The following is a 20,433-nucleotide window of genomic DNA, read 5'->3' on the forward strand; positions in this document are numbered from 1 at the left end:
GCCTGAACAGTCTAGGAGCCAGAATGTCACTTATAGCAACTCCCTTACCCAAAATTTTAAAATGTGGATGAGCTCACTGCCCACTCCCCCATAAACACATATTCTTTAACAGTAATAGCAATGCCTTTAATAAGATCCAGAGGGACATGTAATTCTTCCAGAGGATGTGCATCTTTTGATCCCCAGGGTCATGGAAAAACACCTAAAACTTCATGAAGTACGTGAACTATTGAAAGAGCATCCAGAAATATGTGAGATACCAGCCTGTGGGCGGAGGGTAGAGATATAGGGTATGAGATGAATGGCTACAGGGAGGGACTTTATCCCTGGGAGAACAGAGGGGCCCAGCAGTGGGGAGGAAGCATGACACTCACCATATGTGAAGTCTGTCCTGGGAGGACCAAGGACCAGCAGAGACTAGAGGGTGGGTGGAGTCAAGATACAGGAAGGGAGGAGCCAGGGGAAGTTCCCCAAAAGGTCTCCCAGAGAATCACTGAGTGCAGGAGAGGGAAAGAGGCCAAGAGCCAAGGAATGGAAATGGTCTGAGGTTATGTGTACATACATCATGCTTTAAATGAGAAGGGTCAGGCAGGGCCAGCGAAGTCAGGAACTTGGAGTCAGACAGCCAGTTTGCAATGCTAGGTAGAAAAGGCAGGCAATTCTGGACATTGGTCTGAAGAGGAAAAGCTGCATCTTCTGTGACCCTGGATTGTCCTATTAGGTGTGGCGAATTCTTACAGATGAAACTAGGCTGAACTAAGGGGTTGACCAGGAGAGACTTCACGGGCACCAGCGCCATCTGCCTGAAAGCTGACCCAAAGAACACCCACCAGGAACACGTTTTCTGTTAGCGGCCATTGTGTCTGTCCAGTGTAATACACGGGGTGGTTATCATTCTGGGCCAGTACAGCCCAGATCTGGGGTCGCTCACCTCCAGATGTCGGGAAAACAAGAGTACGTTTTGCAGAGCAGACAAAAAGGAATCTCATCTCTGACACATTCCCCCGGGGGAGATAACAGGGCTATTTCATCCCCCCACTCACCCAGTCGCCGCTCCATCCCTGAGTTATTCTGGGCCAGGGTGGAGATGACAGGTTTTTCAGGGAGCAGGAATTATGCAGGGTGGGTCATAACTGGCCAGCGCCCACCGAGGGCCTCCTGCACTCGGCATTTCCCACACACAATCTCATTTACTTCTCACCACATCCCAATGAGGTACGTGGTACCGTGGGGTAGAAAGGTTCGCCACCACTGAGCACAGCCCATGGCCCCGGAGCCAACAGGTGTTGGTTTCAATGCTGGGCCGTCCGCTCCAAAGCCTCAGGTCACCACTGTGTCACTCTGCCTTAGTCCAGGGGCCAGCAGCCAGACCGCTCACCTCTGGAGTCTGTGGGCGTGGCTCTTGTCCTCACCTGCTTGCTTTTTGAACGTAGGGTAAGACACACAAAACCAAAGGGAGAGCATCAGCATGGAAACCAGAAGTCAAGCAATGGACAGCCTGTGTTTCAGCTCCATGGTTACACACCTCATGGCCCCTCAGCATCACAGAGAGATCACATTACCAAGGTTTCAGTTGCCAATGCCTCATTTTGGTTTCTAAAGCACATTCATCTGCCTTATGACATTTAATCCCTCCATGATCTAGGCATAATTAGCCTGTTTTAAATATGAAGAAAAACCTGAGGTTCAGAGAATTGAAGTGACCTGTCTTGGTTTCCTATTGTTTCTTACATGCTCCTGCCATCATGAGGTTTGGGATCATGGGAAGTCCAGGGCCTACTCAATAGGCCCTTCCCCCAGCCTCCCAAGGAGGGAGGACAAATAAATGAATGAAGTGGATGCAGACATGAAGAATCCAGACCAAGGCCTAGAGCAAAGCCAGGGCCTCTGCAGAAGCTGGGTTCAGTTCCAAAACACTAGAAGTTATCTAGACTCCTGATGATTCACCTTGAAAGTCAACTCCAGAAAAAATGTTCCAGAAAATTCTCATATCTCAAAGGATTTCCCTAAGTGCCTGATGAGCTGAGAATTTGATTTGCATTGTGTAACAGGTACAATCCATTTTTTAAATAAATTAAGTATATTATTTTTTCATAACAATGGGATCTGATATGTATAATTAAAAAAAGAAAAGAAGTGTAGTGTAGATGTCTCCTGCTGTCATCATTTCTTTCAGCATCTGAGGATGGAACTTTTTCACATATAGTTCTGTTAGTCGATGTTGAAACTATTACTTCCAAGTAGTTTGGTGACTTTTATGAAGATGAAACCTTGAAGATAATTAAGCTAGAATACTTAAGCAGTAACAATCTGAAGGCAAGGAAAGTAGCTGCTCCCCATGTCCACAAAAAAATTAGTGAGATGAAAAACATTCACAGGTCATAGTTATTTGATGTGGAATGCACCCATGTTCTTACTTTGAATTGTACCTCAATTATACTAATGCTTGTCCATTCTATTAAAATTAGCCACACAATAAACAGGTGAATATTGGATCCACTTCCAGTTAAATAACAGCACCTATTTCAAAGAAGGATTTCAAGAAAAATAAATGTGTTTAAGTTGGGAAACCAAGAATTTTTCCTTTATAAATTGTTTTAATTAATAACAGCTTTCAGTGTCACAAGTAATTTACCTCTATAAGTATGGAAGATTCACCTTGATCCATGAAAGCTCAGTTTTTCTACTCTAAAAATATTAACCTCCTGTGGAGTCAAATTTAGATGAGCATCTTCACATTTGCATGAAGTTTAACTTTATTTTCTAAAGAGGGAGTCTGAAGCATGCTCATTTTTACATCCCCCTGTGTGTGCAAAGGTAGAGCAGAGAGAATCCTCTTGCTTAGGCTTATTTTGGTTTTGAAAAATAGCAACCATATCCAGCTTGCTTAAGCCCAAGAGGATTGACTGCAGGGAAGCAGCCTGCCTCCTAGAAGTCAAGGGCAAGCTGAGGATGAACAAAGAAGGCTGGGGGTGGGGGGTGGAGGCTGCTAGGGAACCAGGAAGCTCTAGTGATTGGCTTCTACCCTCTTTCACTGCAGACTGGCTACTCAAGGCCCACGTGGATGGAAGACGACCACTGCAAGCCCAAGTTCACGTGTAGCGATTCCAGCCACATTCAGTCTCTGTGTGTACATGTGGTCAGATTTCCCAGAAATCAGCCCAGCGTGGCGTACACCCCTGGATGAATCAACTATGCCTGGGATGCGGTCACGTACCACAATCATGTTCCCCAGGAGCCCTCCCTGAGCCTGGCAAGACTAGCATATCCTCAAAAGGGGGCTGGTCAGACAGCCCGTCAGCTACTCACAGAAATATACGCCCGCTTTGAAGCCTCAGAATGATTGGATTCTAACGCCAAAGAAACCTGGGGTTGACGCCCCGTGGAGCCCAAGTTCCTGAAGAGGAAGCGACTGGCCCTGGAGCAAAATGACTGATCCTGGGTCATGACCACGCCACATTTTACAGGATGCTTAGCACCCCTGGCCCACCCAGTAAATGTCAAAGGGGCCCCTCCCTGGTCACTGTGACTCTGAACCTGCCCACTTTGCTTTAAGTACCTCCTCAGATCACAGCACTGCATCCTGTTGAAAAGCACTGATTTTCAGTCCAAACTTCTTGAAACACACAGGTATGGTTCCCAAGCCCTTAAGTAAGGTGCAAAATAGTGCAAGCTATTTAGTATAAGACAGCTGTCTCTGCCAGCCTACTGGCTCTGCGAGATTAAGCAAATACCCTAATCTCCCTGAACTATGGTTCCTCACCATCCAAAAAATTAATTAAATGACACTTGCCCTATAAACGTATTGTGAGGATTAAGTGAAATTAGGTGTTAGGTTAAACCATGGGAAATATCTGGTTTTGTAGGTCAATTGCAGTTGAATATCTGCAATTTCATAGGGCTCAGACCAACATCCCAGGGCTTTAGCACTGCGGCTGGCACCTAAGAAGAGCTCAATAACTGGTAAATATGAACCCTATAAGGACGTAAGTTAAACTTGGGTTGTGCAAAATACAATAAAAAATAATAATTTCTAGGTAAGGACTTTGTGTCCCATCCTCCAACCTTGGACAGAATATATAGCACATGCCATGAACTAAGGGATAAACAATGATGGGAAGACAGTATCCTTTGGGGAAATTTTAGTTAAACTCCATCTGTGACAGCTCGTGACAATTGGAAGAGCGAAAAGGACGCACCTTCCCAGTGGAGCCTTAGAGCATGGTGGCCAGCTGTCCTCCGTTTATGGAAGATGCCGGAGAAAGCTAGAGAAAGTCATCTGTGATGACTCAACAGTCATCCCCAGGAAGACAAAGCAAAGCCTTCCTCTCTTCTCCAGAAGCAAGGAAGTGGGGCTGCGATTGGTAGCTGAAGGGATTGTGGACTTGGAGATGATTTTCATTTTTCTTGTTTCAGCCTTACCTTTTGCATCATTTTGCATAAAAGAAATAACTGTTCCTTCAAGCTTCCCAAGGCCCTCATCACTTGCATACAAAGGTCACTTTCTGGCCCTTCAACTGGCCAGCAGGTCAGGAAAACCCAGAGTGTGTGAATTGCCTGGGTACAGCGGGAGAAAGTTCCTTGGCACTTTCCACTTGCAGTGAACTTTTCATTAAAAGGTAAAAAAGACATTAATTATTGGTTAACAAATTTCAATCTCTATTCAGACAAGGGAACTAATGTGTTTAAACAAGATCTCGATAATTATTTCTTGCAGTTTAGAAAAGGGATGATGATAAAAGTATACCTCTGCCCCTACTCTCCCCTTCGGGTTTCAGGAAGCTTGAATGTCAGGACAGCCATACCCAACTCCTATTGGAGCATTCAAGATTTAAAGTCCCCATTATAGAAAACTTCAGGAGGTGGGGCACGTCCCCCAGTGGAAAGGGAAGCTGTTGGCAGGCTGGTCACCTTAGGAAGCTGGTCCTGCACTCAACTCCCTTCCAGATCATTCTTTTCTTAAGTTTATTCCTGCTTTGCCCCCCACAGAGCTTGGCTTTCTAAATGCAGGTAGGAATACCACAAAGTCAGGAAGGATTTTCTCCACATTCAGAGGTTGCTAGAGCTCAAAGAAAAATGTTCCCAGGTAGGAAAACAAGGCGACCTCTCCTCTCATCACCTTAACAGACCTCATGCTGCAGAGTTGACCAATGGAGAGAAATGTTTCTCTACCCCTCTTCCTGTGTTATTTATACTTTGTGGTTTTTTTCTCTCCAAACTCTCCTTCTGAGACATTCTTCACTTTTTTCAGAACTGGCCTTTTCTTTCCTTCCTTTCTTTCCTTGGATGGAAAATTGAACTGGTAACGCTTACTTGATAAGAGTAAGTCAGCCACTGAGAATGGAAAATGGGGGTTGCGGGGAGGTCAAAGGCTTTCAGCTCCTCTGGTGAAGCCGTGTCAGATGGCAACATGCTGAGAGGCCACCCACCCCATGAATAAATTAGAACCTGGGTCGAATATAACAAAAACATCCTCTTTCACTTGATAGACCTCAATGTAGGTCATTTTTAGCTGCTCCGCTGGACACCCAGCACATTTTGAGGCCACAGAACTGAGGACTCCCCAGGGCTCGAGCCTTACAGACCAAAGGGCAGAGGAGACAGATTTGCAAAGGTGAAGCCAGAGTGCAGCCACCCACTGCGATCAAAGACACTCATTCTCAGAAGGAGGGGAAACGTGCCCAAACAGATCCTCCCCTCTGCGCCCATGAGCGGGTCCCTCAGCCTGGAGTCTGCCCCCAACCTGGACCAGCTGTCCTCAAGCCCTGCCCAGGTGTCCCCTCCACCTCCTCCATCACTGCCCCCTCTGAGAATCCGCCCTGCAGGCTCCTGCTGATGGCCTTGCCTCTCCACGGAGCCACCGCTGGGGCGAAGGCTTCTTCCTGATTATAGACCATCTCATGCTGAAACCCAAAACCCTGCTGACCCCAATGCCCTCCTCAGGGAGTCAGAGTGTCCTAAGTCAGGCAAAAACACATGACTTCCTGGCGTTCAGGGTTGTTTTAGTTACTGGGGCCACAAAATACCACAGAAGGTGTGGCTTAAACAGCAGACATTGATTTCTCACAGTTTTGGAGGCTGGAATTCCAAGATCAGGTGCTGGTGAGAACCTGCTTCCTGGCTTGCACAGGTCACCTCCTTCTTACCTCCTTATATGCCCTTTATTTAGTGCATGCCTGTGGAGGGAGAGCTCTCATGTCTCTCTCTCTTCTTATAAGGGCACTAATCCCATCACGGACCCCACCCTCATGACCTCTACTAACCCTAATCACCTCCCAAAGGCCCCACCTCCCAACACCATCCCACTGTGGATTAGGGCTTCAATATGTGACTTGGGGATGGGGAAAGACACAAGCATCCCGTCCATAACAGAGCTGTGCTCCACAAGTGAGCTGTGTGACTTTGAGAGAACCGAGTGACCTCTCTGAGCCCTGCTCTCTCACCCTTCCGTCAATCTGGGTCTGACCACAAGCTGTTGGTCTGCTCAGATGGGTTTAACAGAAAAGAGTTTTCTGTCGAGACTGTACCCAAGTGTAGGCAGGATTAACAAAGCAGCAGAGGAAGTTAACCACCCAGGACCAATAACTTCAGGAAACTCTGTCAGCATCTCCCTCTGACTAAACGGAGTCAAGAGGCCTGGTCAGTGTGGTCCGTGGGGCAGGCTGGGCAGGAAGGAAGAGGGTGGTGGAGAATGGTCATTAAGGGCAAGTGCAGAGCACAGGGCCGGTGGGAGGTGGGCTGGTTGGAGACATCTCAGTGTACACTTTTGTATTGTTTTCATATTCAAGACATGCAAATGGGGTTCCTGTTCAAATAAATGATTATAAAGGAAAATTTAAATATTCAAGGAAGTCAACCACTGGGACACAGTGGGACCCAGAATGAGAGAGGAATTACACCCATCTGCTCCTCCCCTGCCCCCTTGGTCCACAAAAGGGGCAGAGAAGGGAAGAATCTCTACATGCCCCACAGTAGAATCAACACATCAAAATGGAATCAAAATGGAAAAACAACAACAAAGAGTGATACATAGTGTAGAACTGTGGTCTTACTTTATTGTATCCTGTGCGGCTGCCACTGCGCAATCACTGGGGAAGATTTGGAAGTAAAACAATCTCATTAGAGCAGTGTCCTCCTCCCTGTGGGCAAAGAGAGACCCATTCACAGCCAGCGAGGAGGTGCCTGTAATGGAAGCTGGTCCTGGGAAGAAGCCAGACACTCCTGGGCACAGTGATGCCAAGGCTCATTGTTTTGCATGGGGCAATGAAAGGTCGTGTAATGGGAATGACATGCTTTCATTGGGTGAGACCAACTGCATTGTCACCAAGTAGAAATAACACTCACCTTGGCAAGGTGCTGGCTTTGCAGGTGAGCTAGGAAGGCGGTCAACTGCCCATCTGGCTGGTGGTTGAACCAAACCAGAGGTGGGGAGTCTGCTTTCCTGAGCATCCCCTGGACAATGCTGAACCTTCCCCTTGGGGTCTCAGCAGCAGTAACCTTCTCCACCAGAATCCAGACCAACCTGGAGTCTCTCAGCATCCAAGCCTCATGAAGGGACCACACTGAAGAAAGTCCGTCCTCTTAGGGGGAGGGGAGCGATCTCCCAAAATTGACCTGACCCTTCAGTGAAGAAACTATGCCTCCATCCCCATCCATGATGAGTTCAGTAAAACATAGTTAAAGCCATGTGAAGATGTAAAGCCCCTCCTCTCCATCACCGAGTCCCTCTAGAAGATGAACCAGTGCTTCCCAAATCAAATGAACATGAGAAAAATACACAGCGGTCTGAACCTTGGATAAATATGTAATTCTGAAAAATATGATTGCTCTAACTTCAATGTGCATTTCCTTCCTATTGTTCATGCCCAATATCCTTAAAACATCACTTCATGAAAGCTTTATTATATGAAACTTTTTGTACCATTCTCCTCTATTATAAAAGCATTGTTATTGCAGAGCTCTCAACTTATTTGGGCAGCACCTTCACACAACACACACACACACGCGTGCACACACACACAAATCCCATTGTCTTGTATAGATGAAGGTCAGGCTTTCAAGGCCAAGAAGTCCGGCATTCTAAATGTGAGGCTTGTATACCAGAAGCACTCACAAGATGCTCATGACCTTCAAAGGTTAAAATTCCTTACCCTTTGCAACAGAGACTGAGCTATTTTACTGCCCTAGGGTGAGTAGCAGAGAGATTCATTCATTCATTCAGTATACAAGGGATTAGTACTCTGGCATTCATGTAAGTAACACTTATTGGACACATATAGCGTGGAAAGCCATGAATTAGCCTCTGTGGGTGCCTATGGAGTGTACAAGATGGGACTTCATCTTAGAAAAGTCAGCATCTCATTAGGGACAGTAGAACACCCACAAACAACTAGAAAACAAGGTTAAAATTGCCAAATGAGAGTTGTAGATGGTTATGTTGATATGTGGATTTGTTTTTCTGCAGTAGCTTGAAAAACTTCAAACTTACAGAAAAAGTCAAAGATTACAACAAACATTTATGTACGTTTGACCCCAATTCACCAATTAAATCCTCCCAACATTTGAGTCCCCCCCTCCCTCTCTCTCTCCCTATTTGTTTATCATTTGAAAGTAAGTTGAAGTCATCATAACACTTCATTCCCAAATCTTTTATCCTCAAATATTTCTTCTAAGGAAAAGGATATTTTTCTACATAACTTGAATCTCATTGTCACATCCAAGAAATTTAACACTGATAAATGATATTATCAAATATACAGTCCGTATTCAAATGTCCCAGCCCTCAGAGACCTTATCAAGGATCATGCAATGTATTTAATCTTCATGGCTCTCTGGCCTCCCCTTACCTAGAACAGATCCTTTGCCTGTGTTTTTTATTTTTGTTTTGTTTGCAACATCCTTTTTAAGAGGCCAGGCCGGTTGCTTTGTTGAATGTCCTACAGTCTGATTGAGTCTGACTGTGTCCTCAGTGTTAGATTCAGGTTAAAACAACTTGGGCCAGAATGCTAAATATTTGATGCTGCGCCCTTCATCTTGCATCAGAGCAAGAGCCGGTGAAGTCAGCTTTTCCCATGACCCTGATGCTGACAGATGGCTGGGCTGGAAAGGGAAGTTTCCCCTCGTAATTAATGAATAACCCAGGGAGGGTTACCCTGAGACCATGTGTCTATCCTGTTCCCCAACAATTTTTCATCCCATCACCTTCACCTGACTCCATTATAGTCATGATTGCAAAATAAAAATTTTCTAATTCCATCCTTTTCCATCTAATTCTGTCTCCTCCTTTCATTTTGTTCTGCTTTGCTTTCGCCACGTGGATTTGAAGAAAGGGGAGATTCTGCCTCTAGCTGGGATAATAAAGGAAATCTTAGGAAGGACAAGGCATTTGGAAATGCAGAAGGAGATTGAAAAAGCCATCAGGACAACCAGTTGCTAGGGTCTTGGGGCAACAAGAGAAGGTCAGGGTCTGTTCCTTACCCTGCCGCATGGAAAGCTCAATACACCTCATGCTGAATCCCATCCCCAGACACTGTGCAGCTCAGCTGGGCCAAGTACACCCCATCCCTCAGACACACCCCTGTAGGGCACACCTGCTCGACACAACATCCCAAAGCATCAGTGTGACTTGAGGGTTTGGGGAAATAGACATTTTTATGTTAAAACAAGTGGGAATGTGATAAGAACATAAATCATAGGGGTAAGTGGGAAACTGAAATAGGAGATTACCCAGAAATGTTGTGCTTTTGGTAAGTCATTCTGGGTTATCCCCCAGAACTGCAGGGACACACATCTCTCTCTTCTGCAAGGAGAATGCTGAGAGAAACATTTGGGAAACACTGTCCAAAGCCAATGAAGCAATGAGGGAACCACAAACATCAGCGATCAGGCAGGAAAAATACACAAGGGGCAAACTCGTCTGTACAACAGCAAGTGGGAAACTAACAGTATTGACTTCCTTGAAATCAATATTGTGGTCACGTGACAGGAAGATTACTAACAACTAAATCTTTAAACATTTTGGTCTTCATAACATCCTTATTGGTAGAGAGGGCTTTAGTTGGTCTCCTTTGTCTTATCCTCCAAATACTTCATGGACTGTGTTAGTAAAGAAAATACAGGTTCTAACTTTTCTTTAGCGTTTAATTTTAGGGATTTTATTTTAGGGTTCAAATTTTATATTTTGCACAGAGAGAGAAAGAAAGAGAAAAAGAGCACTCAAAAAAGGAAACCAATCGAACAGAATAAGCATCCCAAAATCTTAGGAGGATTTGGGAACTGGCCCATCATTTCATAAAAAGACATTGAAGCTTTAAAAAGAAGAGAATGTATAACTGATTCACTTTGTTATAAAGCGGAAACTAACACACCATTGTAAGGTAATTATACTCCAATAAAGATGTTTAAGGGCTTCCCTGGTGGCGCAGTGGTTGAGAGTCCGCCTGCCGATGCAGGGGACACGGGTTCGTGCCCCAGTCTGGGAAGATCCCACATGCCGCGGAGCAGTTGGGCCCGTGAGCCATGGCCGTTGGGCCTGCGCGTCCGGAGCCTGTGCTCCGCAACGGGAGAGGCCACAACAGTGAGAGGCCCGCATACAGCAAAAAAAAAAAAAAAAAAAAAAAAAAAAAGATGTTTAAAAAAAAAGAAGAGAATGAAGTCACTATTTTTATGAAATTTTTAAAAATCCAAACTCTGAGAGCTCAGATTTAGCTAAGCCACCATAAAATGAAAACCAATAAAGCCTGTAAGTATACATTTTCATGAAGTGGAAGCTATGCTAATTTTTATAATTACAAAGTAAGAGGCTTCTTTGGGTCTCTCTGTCAATTTTAATTCAAGCGCTCTTAAATATTTAGTTTATTGCCTCTTTGGAACCAGAGTCTCAGCGGATAAAATTTTAATGGTGTTAGAAAACACACTCTGTTCTCACCTCTGGCTGGGTCCGTGGAGCGTGTTGGATAACAGACCTCTCACTCGTGGAGGAGAGCCATTCGCACTTAAAAACCCATGGCCTCTAAGGCAGCCTGGGCAGCTGATCACTGTGCCCTTGGTCCCTCCCACAGGGGGCCTGCGTCAGGGCTCAGAGGACAGCAAAGTAAGTGACTGAGCGCAGAGCCCCACCCACCTCTGCACCAGCCAATTCTGGAACCATCTAGACTGCATCCTTCCTGATTGATCAGTTTATAGTTACGTGTTTATTTGTCTAAGGTCTGTCTCCCCTGCTAGACTGGAAGTTCCAAGAGGCTGGGGATTGTGCCGCTAGTCTAAAGGTTGAACATTTGTTGAATGAATGCATGAATGCATGATGCTTCCCAAGGAGCAGTCATTGAATCTCAGAGTTTTCCTCCTTGTCTGGACATCGGTTATTTCACCAAATGGGAAGGCTCCAGACTCCAGCTTCCTGTAAATTGTCATTCATCCAGCTCATGTTCTCTGAGGCCCTATCACGTCCCAGGCGCTGAGAATAGAAAGATGAACAAGATGCAAACAAACGTGTGAACTCATCAATCAAATCAAAGCTTGCCTTCCAATAGTTTTTTTTTTTCCAGAGGTAAGTACATTGAGTTTTTCACTCTTAAAGTGCAAAAAATAAAATAAAAACTCTGAAAGACCTGTAGGAAAAAAAAATACCTTTAACAACATGATAAGTATAATTCACACTGCTGTATGTTATACTTGAAGGTTGTTAAGAGAGCAAATCCTCATGTTCTCATCACAGGTGAAAAAATTTTTTTCCTATTTCTTTAATTTTGTATCTATATGAGATGGATGTTCGCTAAACGTACTATGGTGATCATTTCCTGATGTGTGTAAGTCAAATCATTATGCTGTATACCTTAAACTTATACTGTGCTGTATGTCAATTATATCTCAATAAAACTAGAAGAAAAAAATAAAATTATACATTTATATAAAAAAATGCAATATGAAAACAGAAATTATAAATTTAGGAAGAGAAACAAAAGAGGTGGCAACCTTGACTCACCAGTATCTAGGCCCAGAGAGGACAGGCTCTCTGATTTCACTTCCGGTAGCCCCCAGTTTTTCTCCCCTCGAAACAGCAGACATTAATAGAGAACCCCTAAATTTCCTATACACAGAGACCCTCAACAGCCAAATAGAAAATGGGGTTAGTCTCCAGAGCCTACACCTATTGGCTGGTAGTGTCTGCCTGGAGTCACGGGTGCCATATGCAAAGTGGGAAAAGACCACCATCAATTAGTGATGCAACAGGCACCATGGGTGCCACATGCCATATTTTTGTCAGTCCTGCCCTAGGAGGTGGACATTAGTACAAGGCAGACATGGAGAAGATCAGAGGAGCTTTTTTCTGACCCTGCTGTAGCCCAGTATTGGGCATACAGTAAGTGCTCAAGAAAAATTTAATTAGATTAATTAGTCTCTACTCTAGTAATGTTCACTTGGTGAGTTTCATGCCACACTTTCTGTACCATTTTGTAGCTGAAGAGTTTATGGGAAAGTGATCACTTTAGGATGGAGACATTGCAAATAACCTTTCTTATGGTTCTCATATATGACTCTCTAATAGAGTAACATTCTTCTATTGGACTCATGCAATAGAGCCCAAGACATTCCTGATTTAATTTATGCCCAAGAAGTTTCCTTGTGTTCCCCCATGACAGGCAGCCCTTACTGAACACTGTTATGATAATTTATTTATTCATCTGCCACTTCTGCAAAGACAGTGATGATTTCTAATTCATTTTTGTTTCATCAACCTGGGAATAGTAACTACTACATAGCAGCTTCTTATTAAATTTTAATTAAATTAATGAACTGGAAAGTGGTTATGATATAACTACGGCCGGTTATATATTGTTTGACAAAAGTAGCACAAAAATATTATGATTTTTTAAATATATAAATGCAATTATAAGGAACTCAACAACAAGAAAATAAACAAACCAATTAAAAAGTGGGTAAAAAACTTGAAAATACATTTCTCCAAAGAAGATATTCAAATGGTTAATAAGCACTTGAAGAGATGCTCAATATCACTAATGATTAGGGAAATGCAAATCAAAATCAGAATAAGGTACCATGTCACACCCATTAAGATGATTATTATCAAAAAAATAAACAAAATAACAAGTGTTGGTGAGGATGTGGAGAAATTGGAACGCTTGCGCACTGTTGGTGGGAATGTAAAATGGTGCAGCTGCTGTGAAAACAGTATAGTATTTCCTCAAAAATTTAAAGAAGGAAGTATCATATGATCCAGCAATTCTAATTCTGAGTGTAGACCCAAAAGAATTGAAATCAGGGACTCGAACACATATTTGTATGCCAGTGTTCACAGCACCATTATTTACAATAACCAAAAGGGGGAAACAACCCAAGTGTCCATTGATGGATGAATGGATAAACAAAATGTGGTATATACATACGATGCAATATTTTTCAGCCTTAAAAAGGAAAGAAATTCTGACACATACTCCAACATGGAAAAAACCTTGAAGACATTATGCTAAATGAAGTCCATCAGGCTCAAAAAGACAATATTATATGATTCCACTTGTATGAGGTACCAAGTGTGGTCAAATTCATAAGTAGAATGGTGGTTGCCCAAGCTAGGGAAAGGGGAAAATGAGGGGTTAGTGTTTAATGAGTATAGAGTTTCAGTTTGTGAAAATGAAAAATTCTAGAGATGGATGGTGGTGATAGTTGCACAGCAATGTGAATGTACTTAAATGCCACTGAAATGTACACTATACTTAGTGCCACTTAAAAATCATTTAAATGGCAACTTTTATGGTATGTATATTTTACCACAATGAAACAATTTTTATAAACAATAAGTGCACATGCCCTTAGGATTATGTCATTTTACTTTTGTGGAGTTTATCCTACATATATAGTCACAAACACATGAAACTACATATGTATACAGTTATTTGTTGCAGGATCATTTATAACAGCAAAATATTGGAAGCTATCTCAATGGCCATCATGAGAGCACCAGCTAAATAAATCATCTTTCCAAGCATGCAATGGAAATTGTTGCAACTGTAAGAATAAATCAAGATGTTCTTTATATACTCATATGGAAAATTTCCCAAGATAAATAGTTGAATGAAAAAAAGCAAGGTACAAAGCAAAGTATATAGTATGCTATGATTTGCTTTAAAAATGGGGGGAGAATATGCCCTTGAATTATTTGTATATGCATAAAACTCTCCTGGAAGATTACACAAGAAAGAAATGAAAAATATTGCCTAGGAGAAGGGAAATGGAGCAGGGAAAGGAGGGAGACTTTTCACGTATTCCTGTTTAAGTTTTTATTGACAACCCTGTGAATGCACCATCTCTTCATATAAATTGCTAGAAACCACGTTTTAAAATAAGAATAAGCTGGTTCAACAATAACCAAAAAAAGTGTTTATGGGGTATTTTTACTTATATTGAGCATCTGATGATGTCTAATTATTTAGATGCACTGTACTAGTTTCTTGAGGCTCCCATAACAAATTACTACAAACTAGATGTTTATAAAGGAAGATTCCCTCACAGTTCTAGAGTCCAGACCTCTGAAATCTAAGTATTGATAGAGCCATGCTCTCTGGAGACCCTAGGAGAGGATCCCTCCAACTCTTCTAGCTTCTGGTGGTTGCCAGCAATCCTTGGTGTTCCTTGACTTTCAGATGCATCACTCCAATCTCTTCCTCTGTCTTCACAGGGATTTCTCCCTATGTGTATGGCTCTGTGTCCAAATTGTCCCTTTGGTAAGGACACTAGTCATATTGGACTTAAGACCAAATAATTTTAAGTTTATTATATTTGCAAAGATACTAAGTCCAAACAAAGTCACCTTCACATGTTCTGGATGGATATGAATTTGGGGAGGACACTATTAAGCTCAGGACATGCTCTAAAGATCATGCTGGTGTTTCAGCGTGTTTATATAATTACCATCTTTCTTGGACCCATCATAGAAACCTCATGTCTTTCTCTCTCCCAGGAAGGTTGGGGTAAAGATGCACCCATAAGGAACACCTAAATGATCTAACACAAGAGTTGATACATTCACTGTTCCTATTATTATTCCCCCGGTCTTTTCCAATTCCAATCCTGTGACAATGTTGGTCACCAGTTTTAGGTATTTCTACTCAAACCAGTTCCCACTGGGGTTATTTTAATAGTAAAGTTAAACTAAAGGACTTACTTGAGAATAACCATCACACTGTGATAAATTGCTGAGGGTATTTACTAAGATGTTAAACTAAGTATAAGGCGCTAACCACAATGCAAATATGAGTTAGGTTCTTACTTGTATTTTATTTTCCTAGGAAATAAATAATATTCTCTAGTTGGGGACAGCAGTTTAGTTTTGTAGTCCTTATCTTGTAATCTATGAATTATGATCTAGCATCTTATTCTTGGCTGTACTGAGGAGTTAACAGTCTTATTCTTCATTTTACTCAACATCCAGTTGTTCTGTTACTGAGTTCTGCTGCTGTTGCTAAAAATGTTCACAGGCCCACTTCTTCCTTATTCATCTCCTTTGCTTCCCTTCATCCCTTGTATCTTCTGCAACAAGCCCTGCATCATACTGTGTTCTCTGGTCCCTACTATGAAAGAATAAAGACAGAGAAGATGGTGGTCAAGACACAGGATGTGTATTTCAATTACCTGGACTCAGATCTCAAACGTGTTACTTACTAGAGGAGCAGCCTCACACAAGTTACTGGACTTCTCTGAGCCTCAGCTGGCAAGGAAGTCCTCTCTGAGGAGGTGATATGAATCTGAGACTTGAGTGATGTGAAGATGTGCGGAAACAGTGTTCAAGGCAGAGGATCAGCAAGTACAAAGGCCCTGAGATAGAAACAAAATTGACCAATGAAGACAAGTAGGCCGGGGAGTTGGTGGCATGGTATTCCAGTGCATAAGTATGTCAATGGGTGATGAAGTGGTAGGGGTGCCAACTGAAGTCAGAAAAATAAGGTAGAGCCAGATTAAGAGAGCTTGGAGGATTTTTTTCTTAAGTATAATTGTTACTGAACTCAGGTCCAGCTGCTCACTGCTCAAAGCCAATACTCAAGAGAAAAGTGTTGGTAGGAAAGGAAAGCTTGCTTTATTCCAGAGGTTGGCAACTGGGAGAGAAGCTGGACTCGTGTCCAATAGCCAACTCCCCACTGCTGATTAGGGCACAATAGCTTTTAAAGGGGAGTTTCAGGGATGTGTAGGCAGAAATAGGGGGCTACATGCCCAGCAGCACAGTCAGCTCTGACAATCCTCTTGAAATTGGTCATGTGATGGTCTGATCAGTGTCATCTTGATTGTTTTAACTACAGTTAATCTTTAGTTCCAGGGTTGGTTTGTTCCCATTTCCTTGAGGCCAGTTCTTGAAATTGTGTAAGGTGGAGCAGCTATGTCATGGCTGCAGTCTGGTCATCATGTAGTTAACTTCTTCCACCTGGTGGAGGTTTCAGTATCTACAAAACAGCTCAAAGGATATGGCTCAGAATATTATCTATAGCCCTTGAGGAGGAACTAAAAGTCTTTCACTTTGTGTAATGACTAAACTATTATTATTTTGTCCTGTTTGACTATTTTCCTTCACTTCTGCATTTTCTCACTTATCTGATTAAATTTATTCTTTGGCTAAGGTTTTCTACAGACAAGAGGCAGGCAGAGGACATGGGGCAGGGGCGCCAGGGGTTTTTCCCAGGAAGGTCCCATAGGGTCCTGCTCCATTTCATAATGAGAAGTCATTGGATCGTTTTAACAAAGGAAAAAGTATTATCTGATTTACATTTCTCAAGTCTCTCCTTGCTATTTGGAGAATGATGAGTACTGGAGCTAGAGTGAAAGCAAGGAGACCAGTGAAGAGGCTAGGGCAGTTGTCTAGAGAGGCAGTGATGATGGCTTGGACCAGCTTGGGAGCTGTGGGGATGAGCCACGTGGATGGGTTGGGGAAGTACATTGTGGAGGGAAAGCTAGCAGGACTTGCTGATGCAATTGGATGTGTCAAAGAGAAGAAGCAAGGATTACTTTTAGATTATTTTTTTCATTTTATAGTGAGGGACCAAAAGTTCTGTTTTAAACTTTTGGGTTCAGCAGCCTAGTAGACCTTGAAATAGAGATGTCAAGGGGGCGGTTGCATATATGAGATTAGAGCTCAGGGAAGAATTCAGGGATGAACATCAATTTGGAAGTCATCAGCATTTAGATGTTATTCAAAGTCATGAGATCATAAAAAAACACCTGAGGGGAAAACATAAATGAAGAAAGAAGGACAGTCAACCACCAGGAGTTTTCCAACATGTCATCTGGTAAAAACAAGCAATAATGAAGGCAGTTTGAGGGAGGAAGAAAATCAAGAAAATTAATCAACTTGGAAACCAAAGAAGAAAGTCTTCCAAGAGAAGGAAGTGGTCAACTTGATCTAACACTGCCAAGAGGACCTGTGAGGTAACCCATGTGGATGTCTTTGATCCTGACAAAATGGTAGTCATTGGTGACCTTGACATGAGCTGATTCCATACTGTGCTAGGGGCAGAAGCTGGACTGAATCAAAAAGAGAATGGAGGAGGAGGGATTGTGCATATAAAGTTCTGTTCTTAGCACAGAGTCTGGCACAGAGTAAACTCCAATGAATGATAGGATGTATCACTAGGCATCACACGACATGGCTCCTCTGCAGCCCCACATGACTCCTAAGCTGTAGATTGCTACAGATAGAAATTCTAAAGTTAACATGCTCTCCAAGATGCTACATCACCCAGGAAAAGGGTACCAGCAGAGGAACTTGACCAGGACAAAGTATTTTTTTAATTAAAAAAAATGTAAATTTCTATTTTCCAATCATAGTAAAAAACCTGATGATCAAAACTACTAGAAAATACATGATGTAAATGAAGAAGCTACAGAAGCTTGAGTCCTAAAGTGCCAACTGGGTCCTGAAACATGGGTGGGAGGAAGTGCACAGTGATTTGGAGGAGTTGTGCTGGTCATGTAGATCCAAGTACACACCTCCCTAGATTAAGGAGTTGTTCTGTGAATAAGTTTTGTTTTTTTTTTTAACATCGTAGGCCCTGATGTTTCACACTTCAGCAATGTCATCAGAAATGAGAGATGCGGGAGCTGAGGAAGATGGCGGAAGATTAAGACGCAGAGATCACCTTCCTCCCCACAGATACATCAGAAATACTGCTATACGTGGAACAACTCCTACAGAACACCTACTGAACACTGACAGAAGACCTCAGACCCCCCAAAAGGCAAGAAACTCCCGCACGTACCTGGGTAGAGCAAAAGAAAAAAGGAAAAACAGAGACAAAAGAATAGGGACGGGACCTGCACCAGTGGGAGGGAGCCGTGAAGGAGGAAAGGTTTCCACACACTAGGAAGCCCCTTCACGGGCGGAGACTGCGTGCGGGTGGCGGAGGGGGGAAGCTTCGGAGCCGCAGAGGAGAGCACAGCAACAGGGGTGCGGAGGGCAAAGCGGAGAGATTCCTGCACAGAGGATCGGTGCCGACCAGCACTCACCAGCCCGAGAGGCTTGTCTGCTCTCCCGCCGGAGCAGGCGGGGCTGGGAGCTGAGGCTCAGGCTTCAGTCGGAGAGCAGGGAGAGGACTGGGGCTGGCGGCGTGAACACAACCTACAGGGGTTAGCGCACCACGGCTAGCCGGGAGGGAGTCTGGGGAAAAGTCTGGAGCTGTCAAAGAGGCAAGAGACTTTTTCTTCCCTCTTTGTTTCCTGGTGCACGAGGAGAGGGGATTCAGAGAGCCGCTTAAAGGAGCTCCAGAGACGGGCATGAGCTGCGGCTATCAGCATGGACCCCAGAGACGGGCATGAGATGCTAAGGCCACTGCTGCCACCACCAAGAAGCCTGTGTGCGAGCACAGGTCACTATCCACACCTCCTCTCCCGGGAGCCTGTGCAGCCCGCCACTGCCAGGGTCCCGGGATCCAGGGGCAACTTACCCAGAAGAGCGCACGGTGCGCCTCGGGCTGGTGCAACATCACGCTGGCCTCTGCTGCCACAGGCTCGCCCCGCACTCCATGCCCCTCTCTCCTCCCGGCCTGAGCGAGCCAGAGCCCCCGAATCAGCGGTTCCTTTAACCCCGTCCTGTCTGAGCGAAGAACAGACGCCCTCCAGCGACCTACATGCAGAGGTGGAGCCAAATCCAAAGCTGAGCCCCGGGAGCTGTGCGAACAAAGAAGAGAAAGGGGAATCTCTCCCAGCAGCCTCAGAAAAAGCGGATTAAAGCTCTGCAATCAACTTGATGTACCCTGCGTCTGTGGAATACCTGAATAGACAACGAATCATCCCAAATTGAGGAGGTGGACTTTGGGAGCAACTGTAGACTTGGAGTTTGCTTTCTGCATCTAATTTGTTTCTGGTTTTATGTTTATCTTAGTTTAGTATTCAGAGCTTATTATCATTGGTAGATTTGTTTACTGATTTGATTGCTCTCTTCCATATATATATTTTTTTTTCCTTTTTCTCCTTTTGTGACTGTGTATGTGTATGCTTCTGTGGGAGATTTTGTCTGTATAGATTTGCTTTCACCATTTGGCCTAGGGTTCTATCCGTCCATTTTTGTTTTTTATTTTGTTTTACTTTAAAAAAATTTTTTCTCTTAATAATTATTTTTTATTTTAATAACTTTATTTTATTTTATCTTACTTTATTTTATTTTATTTTATCCTCTTCTTTCTTTCTTACTACTTTTTCTCCCTTTTATTCTCAGCCATGTGGATGAAAGGCTCTTGGTGCTGCAGCCAGTAGTCAGTGCTGTGCCTCTGACATGGGAGAGCCAACTTCAGGACACTGGTCCACAAGAGAACTCCCAGCTCCACATAATATCAAACGGTGGAAATCTCCCAGAGATCTCCATCTCAACACTGACACCCAGGTTCACTCAAAGACCAGCAAACTACAGTGCTGCACACACTATGCCAAACAAGTAGCAAGACAAGAACACAACCCCACCCATTAGCAGAGAGGCGGCCTAAAATCATAATAAGGCCACAGACACCCTAAAACACACCACCGGACATGGACCTGCCCACCAGAAAGACAAGATCCAGCCTCATCCACCAGAACACAGGCACTAGTCCCCTCCACCAGGAAGCCTACGCAACCCACTGAACAAACCCTAGCCACTGGGGACAGACACCAAAAACAGCGGGAACTACGTACCTGCAGCCTGTGAAAAGGAGACCCCAAACACAGTAAGATAAGCAAAATGAGAAGACAGAAAAACACACAGCAGATGAAGGAGCAAGGTAAAAACCCACCAGACCTATTAAATGAAGAAGAAATAGGTAGTCTACCTGGAAAAGAATTCAGAAAAGTGATAGTAAAGAAAATCCAAAATCTTGGAAATAGAATAGACAAAATGCAAGAAACATTTAACAAGAACCTAGAAGAACTAAAGAGGAAACAAGCAATGATGAACAACACAAA

The 20,433-nt window shown here is 43.5% G+C and overlaps 1 protein-coding gene across 1 annotated transcript in view; it reads right to left on the reverse strand.

The window, feature by feature from the left end:
* Positions 1-11,416: 11,416 nt before the first annotated feature.
* The window catches only part of IGSF5 (immunoglobulin superfamily member 5), a 73,226-nt gene continuing 64,209 nt past the window's right edge, over positions 11,417-20,433 (reverse strand). The window contains exon 10 of the mRNA XM_081234646.1: positions 11,417-11,455. The gene's annotated coding sequence lies outside the window, so the exon portion shown is untranslated. The remainder of the gene's footprint in view (positions 11,456-20,433) is intronic.

Source organism: Mesoplodon bidens (assembly GCF_964165515.1).
Source record: "Mesoplodon bidens genome assembly, chromosome: 5".
Lineage (NCBI taxonomy): Eukaryota > Metazoa > Chordata > Mammalia > Artiodactyla > Ziphiidae > Mesoplodon > Mesoplodon bidens.